This window comes from Acanthochromis polyacanthus, chromosome 13, assembly GCF_021347895.1.
Source record: "Acanthochromis polyacanthus isolate Apoly-LR-REF ecotype Palm Island chromosome 13, KAUST_Apoly_ChrSc, whole genome shotgun sequence".
Classification (NCBI taxonomy): Eukaryota; Metazoa; Chordata; class Actinopteri; family Pomacentridae; genus Acanthochromis; species Acanthochromis polyacanthus.
Window position 1 is genome coordinate 26,428,737 of NC_067125.1, and position 5,910 is coordinate 26,434,646.

At 38.1% G+C, this 5,910-nt stretch overlaps 1 long non-coding RNA gene across 1 annotated transcript; it reads right to left on the bottom strand.

The window, feature by feature from the left end:
- Positions 1 to 201: 201 nt before the first annotated feature.
- On the bottom strand, positions 202 to 3,244 carry LOC127536890 (uncharacterized). The gene is made up of 3 exons (XR_007946101.1): positions 3,107 to 3,244; positions 2,085 to 2,204; positions 202 to 1,944 (listed from the first exon to the last, which is right to left on the bottom strand). It is a non-coding gene; the product is annotated as an uncharacterized LOC127536890 (long non-coding RNA).
- Between the last annotated feature and the right edge of the window lie 2,666 nt (positions 3,245 to 5,910).

The window sequence follows — 5,910 nt, forward strand, 5'->3', positions numbered from 1 at the left end:
ATTGATGACAAATTGAAGAGACGGATCGTTGGAATTGTATCCAAAGAGCCCAGAGCAACCTCCAAAGAAATTAAAGGTGAACTCCAAGGCCAAGGTACATCAGTGTCAGATCGCACCATTCGTCGTTGTTTGAGCCAAAGTGGACTTCATGGGAGACGACCAAGGAGGACACCACTGCTGAAAAAAACTCAAAAAAGCCAGACTGGAATTTGCAAAAATGCATGTTGACAAGCCACAAAGCTTCTGGGAGAATGTCCTTTGGACAGATGAGACCAAACTGGAGCTTTTTGGTAAGGCACATCAACTCTATGTTCATAGACTCAAAAACCAAGCATACGAAGAAAAGAACACTGTCCCTACGGTGAAACATGGAGGAGGCTCAGTAATGTTTTGGGGCTGCTTTGCTGCATCTGGCACAGGGTGTCTTGAAAGTGTGCAAAGTACGATGAAATCTGAAGACTATCAAGGCATTCTGGAGAGAAATGTGCTGCCTAGTGTCAGAAAGCTTGGTCTCAGTCGCAGGTCATGGGTCTTCCAACAGGACAACCATCCAAAACACACAGCCAAAAACACCCAAGAATGGCTGAGAGAAAAGCGTTGGACTATTCTAAAGTGGCCTTCTATGAGCCCAGATCTGAATCCCATTGAACATATGTGGAAGGAGCTGAAACATGCCATTTGGAGAAGACACCCATCAAACCTGAGACAACTGGAGCTGTTTGCTCATGAGGAGTGGGCCAAAATACCTGTTGACAGCTGCAGAACGCTCATTGACAAATACAGAAATCGTTTAATTGCAGTGATTGCCTCAAAAGGTTGTGCAACAAAATATTAAGTTATGGGTACCATCATTTTTGTCCAGCCCTATTTCATTAGTTTGTTTTTTTAAATAATTATGTTAATCAACAATTCAAAAGTGATGGCTGATTTTGATTATTTAATTTTCAATAAATTTTTATTTATTGTTACTTTTGTGAGTTTCAAGTGATTTCAGTAAGAATTGTGGGTTTTTCCTTCTTTAACTGAGGGGTACCAACAATTTTGTCCACGTGTGTAACAACCAAAGTCTGCGCAAATAAATTTATCAGGAATCTCATTCAACCTTCAAATCAACCGGCAGCCAACTCTTACTGGAGTTCACTGTACGGGGAAATAAACTGGAGAGAAGCATGGCTGGTTGGAGAGAAGCTGCTCATTCACAATAAGGTCAAAGAAATATCATACAAAATCTGTCACAATGTATATCCGGCAAAAAAAAACCCTGGAGAGGTTTAAATTAAATATAGACTACAACTGCGACTTTTGTCAAACAGAACCAGAAACCATCATTCACCTCTTTTATCAATGCTCATACAGTAAAAACCTCTGGAATCATATACAAAACCTAATCCATAACAAAACCGGACACAGGATCAGCCTCCAGGAGAGCCACATCCTCTTTCAGTTTGAAAATCCCTCCATACCTTACAGCCTTTCCCTTTTGTTGCAGACTATCATCATGCTGGGCAAATTTCATATTCACAAAACGAAATGGGCAAAGAAAAACCAAATGGAAAATACTTTGAAAATGAACTCAAACAGTACTTTAATAAACAAGTCTGAAATTTTTAAGGCTTTGTTGTTTGATGATGATGTTATTGTATTAAGAACATGACATCCCTGCCCCAAACCACATTTACACACGTACAAACATTTTACAGCTAAAACCGATGAAAGAGGACTGTTTTGCAGAGCTTCTTTCTCGTGCTCCCTTTCTGCAGGTCAAGGTACAGGTAAGTTTGGCAAACACAACCAATGACAACAAGCTGGAATGATGTGTTTCTTCAATGTGCTCCCCAAGCAGAAAAACATCCTCCATTCCAATCTCCTCCCGGACGATGTGTGTGACTGTTGACACCTTTGGAGCTTGTTTTGTTGATGCCTGGCGAATCACCCTCTCTGCAACTCTCAATAATAAAAATAATTATATTTATATAGCGCTTTGTGCTAAAAGACAGTTTACAGTACAGAGAAAATAACAAAGAACAAAGCAACTTTAACATGCAAAGATAAAAAATAATACAAGATTATAAAATCAAACCTACACTGTGCCTTGTGATGGAATCAGTAGGCCGCCATTGTTTTTCAGAGCTAGAAGGTGGGAGCTTTCGTTAAATGATGGTACAGCATCTCTGACCAAGCTTGAACGGCACACATCACATCACCTTCAAAATCAAAACGGAAAAAGAGGTCAAGAGGTTTTCTTCCTTCAAATTTCTTACAACCTTTCTTCAACAAAACTCCTATTTTGATGCATATCTGTTGATAATGAACCAAAACTGCTTAAACTGTGAATAACCTTGTTTGCAAACTATTCTACAGTCAGATGTTCAGTTGTCTGTATTTTTAAGTAAGTGGGTGGGTATGATTCTATGACACTATGTGACTTCCTCCTCAGCCGAAAGTCTTTGGGAAACCTACATGGAGTAAAAACAATAGACAAAAAAGTAAATAAGTCTGTACACAACAGCATATCTAAAAATAAATCATGCTACTAAATTAAGGACAAAGAACAGAAGTAGCCAATATTCTGGAGACCAAAGTTATTTAATTTGATCATTATAACATTGTTTGGTAACATTTCAATTATGTGAGAGCAGTCCTAAAGAATTGCCTGAAATCCCAATCATAAAATGGGTTTGGAGGAAGAACATAGATGCTAATCTGGATATATATGAGTTAGGCTTTATAACTACTATTGATAGTATTGGTGGTATTAATAGTAATGCGACTACTAGTAGCAGTAGTAATACAGCAACTACTGCTGCTGATACTGTCACTGCTACTACAACTTGTAATACTATTACAAATGCTGACACTTCTACTACTCTAACAGCTATTTATACTACTACTGCTGCTTGAACTTTTGGTATTACTATTACTGCTGTGTGTACTTTTAGTATTACTACTACTACTTGTACAGCTATACTACAGCTACTAATAATCGTCTGGTGTTTGGTTGTCCAGCTGTTAGCTTGCGTTCGTGTTTTGCTAGCGGCTAACTGGTTAGCTCTCATAGACTCTGAACAAGATTTAACAATGAAAAAGAACCAAAAAAAATTCTTACCTATGGAAAGTTATTCCAAGTTTCCTTGTCTCCAACGTTCGACGTAGTGTGCAATTAAATGCAGCGCAATGAGCCGGCATTGTTTAAAATGCCGTAAAATGCAGAAGGGGCCAGAACGAGGGGGGTTCGTGACGTCACTTTCCTGCACCACTTGAGAATGCATTTGCATTTGAATTATGAGACACTTTTTGTGGGGGAACACGGAAATGCAAAAGCATTTCTGAGTTTGCTTTTGCTTTTTCATTTAGTCACAGAATGAGCAGTGTTGAAGAAGAAAATGAAATTGCATTTTGGAATATTGCTTTTTCATTTCATTTTTGAGTCAAATAGTGCAGCCATGACTTTGAAATGCAAAAGCATTTCTGCTAATGCTTTTGCATTTTCGAATTTGACATTTCAAATTGAATTTTGTTACCTTTTTGCTGGTGAACGTTTTGAAAATTAAATGTCAAATATGATTTGCTTTTGCTTTTTCGTTTAGTCACAGAATGAGCAGTGCTGAAGAAGAAAATGAAATTGCATTTTGGAATATTGCTTTTTCATTTCAGTTTTGAATTAAATAGTGCAGCCATGACTTTGAAATGCAAAAGCATTTCTGCTAATGCTTTTGCATTTTCGAATTTGACATTTCAAATTGAATTTTGTTACCTTTTTGCTGGTGAATGTTTTGAAAATGAAAAAGCATTTCTGAGTTTGCTTTTGCTTTTTCATTTAGTCACAGAACGAGCAGTGTTGAAGAAGAAAATGAAATTGCATTTTGGAATATTGCTTTTTCATTTTAGTTTTGAGTCAAAAAGTGCAGCCATGACTTTGAAATGCAAAAGCATTTCTGCTAATGCTTTTGAATTTGAGTTTTGAGTCACATTCGCTTCCATACAGGACAAGATGATGTCAGGCCTTCTCATGTCTAAGAACAGCTACAGCTAGTTAGCTTTGCACAAAAACTGAACTAAATTTTCTTACCAGAACCCCAATAAAACTGCATGAAAACAGAAATGCCACACAAATAGACACTTATAGCTTCTAAAAACACAGCTGCAAAGACTACAAACACTCATTAAACACACATCTCACTTGCAAGCAGCATGATTTTCTGGTAAAAATCTAAATTTCTGCAGCCTTCACTCAAGTAATGTGAAAACGTGGATCTTATATACTCACATATCACACTAATAAGTCGAACTTTTATATATCCTCATGAGAACCTATGTAGTATGACAACTTTAACTGACAACTTAAGTTTAAAAAAACATACAACAGCCTTAAATAATATAATCAGACTGTGCTAGTGTTGCTATGATGCAATGTAGAATAAACTGAGACAACCTTTGACACAGATAACATAATATTATTTGACACCTGAACTTTTAGCACTAAATTGTCAACCAGTTAATCAGCTTAATGCATCGTAGCATATTAATCTTGATATTTAAATCAATGAAGTAAATTTTACACAGTCAATAATCGTATTGGATCCTCACCTTCATATTTCATTTAGTCAGGTAAATTAGTACTTTACATAATGTTGTAGGGCCTAAACAACAATATTTCTCTTACTAAGATGCAGGTGCATAATGAATTACACTGTAGGGTCTTTAAATTAATACTTAAACTTGTGAAGTAAATTCTTATTTTTCTGCTTTGGCTCAACAGCTGCCGCTTTAAATGTGATATATAACAATAATTAATACTGACAGACAGTATTTTGCATTTTTGCGTCTCTTGTCGTGTTGTTTTCGCTTTATTTGAATTATTAGGCTGCTATTTCTGGATTTGCTGCTTTTGCTTTGTGTGTCGACTACTTTGTGAAGACTTGTTTTTGAAAGTGCGACATCAGTTAAGTTGTTACTGTGATTATTATTATTTCTATATTAAGATTCAGTCGAGGCCACGAGTGCTACGGTTTAATCAGAGGCGTCTCTCAGGCTTCATGGTGATGAAACTCTGATCCCGCTGGACGTGTTTACATCACAACAAGCTGCTGTGTTGAACTGCTGGTCCCCAAACTCTCCTCCTGAACAGAGCATCGCTTTTTGTTGCCCTCACAGCTCACCGTGTTATCAATTTACTGGTACATTAATCTCTGTGCTCCTGAGAAAACCTCTCACACACACTCACACACACACACACACACACACACACACACACACACACACACACACACACACACACACACACACACACACACACACACACACACACACACACACACACAGGTTTTCCTCAGATCCTTGTTAATTCAGGCAGACCAGCGCTCCAAATATAGAAAACTAAAGCAATCTGTGAGCGTGATGACACTTTTCAGGCATCACTGAAACATGCATCCATGTTCGGATTGTGCGTTTGTGTGTGTTTGAGCTGGCGTGTATCTGGAGGTATTTATGTAAACATGCCTGCATACGAGTGGGTGTGTTAGTGTGTCACGCTCCACTCTGATTGTCCCTGCATCCCTTAGCGTTTTTTTCCTTATGTAAGATAAATAATTTAGGCCTCCAGAGGCAGAGAGCCGAGCCAGAAACACTCATGGAAAAGAAATGAAAGAGTCATGAGCCCCAACTTGCTCCTTGTGTGTTGTCTTTTCTTTTTTTTATCTGAGAGGGGATGGAAGCACACAAAGGCCGCATTTCCTCTCTGGTGGTGCATAAAACCCAGCCAGCCATACCGCAGCACGTGCACACAAATCATCCCTCATCAGCTGTGTGCAGCTCAGACGGAAGATTGAGCTGCTTGCATTTGCATTTCGCCCAAAGTGCTTGGCACACAAACAGGATCTCTTGTTAGCGCTTCTCTGTAATAAGGATAAT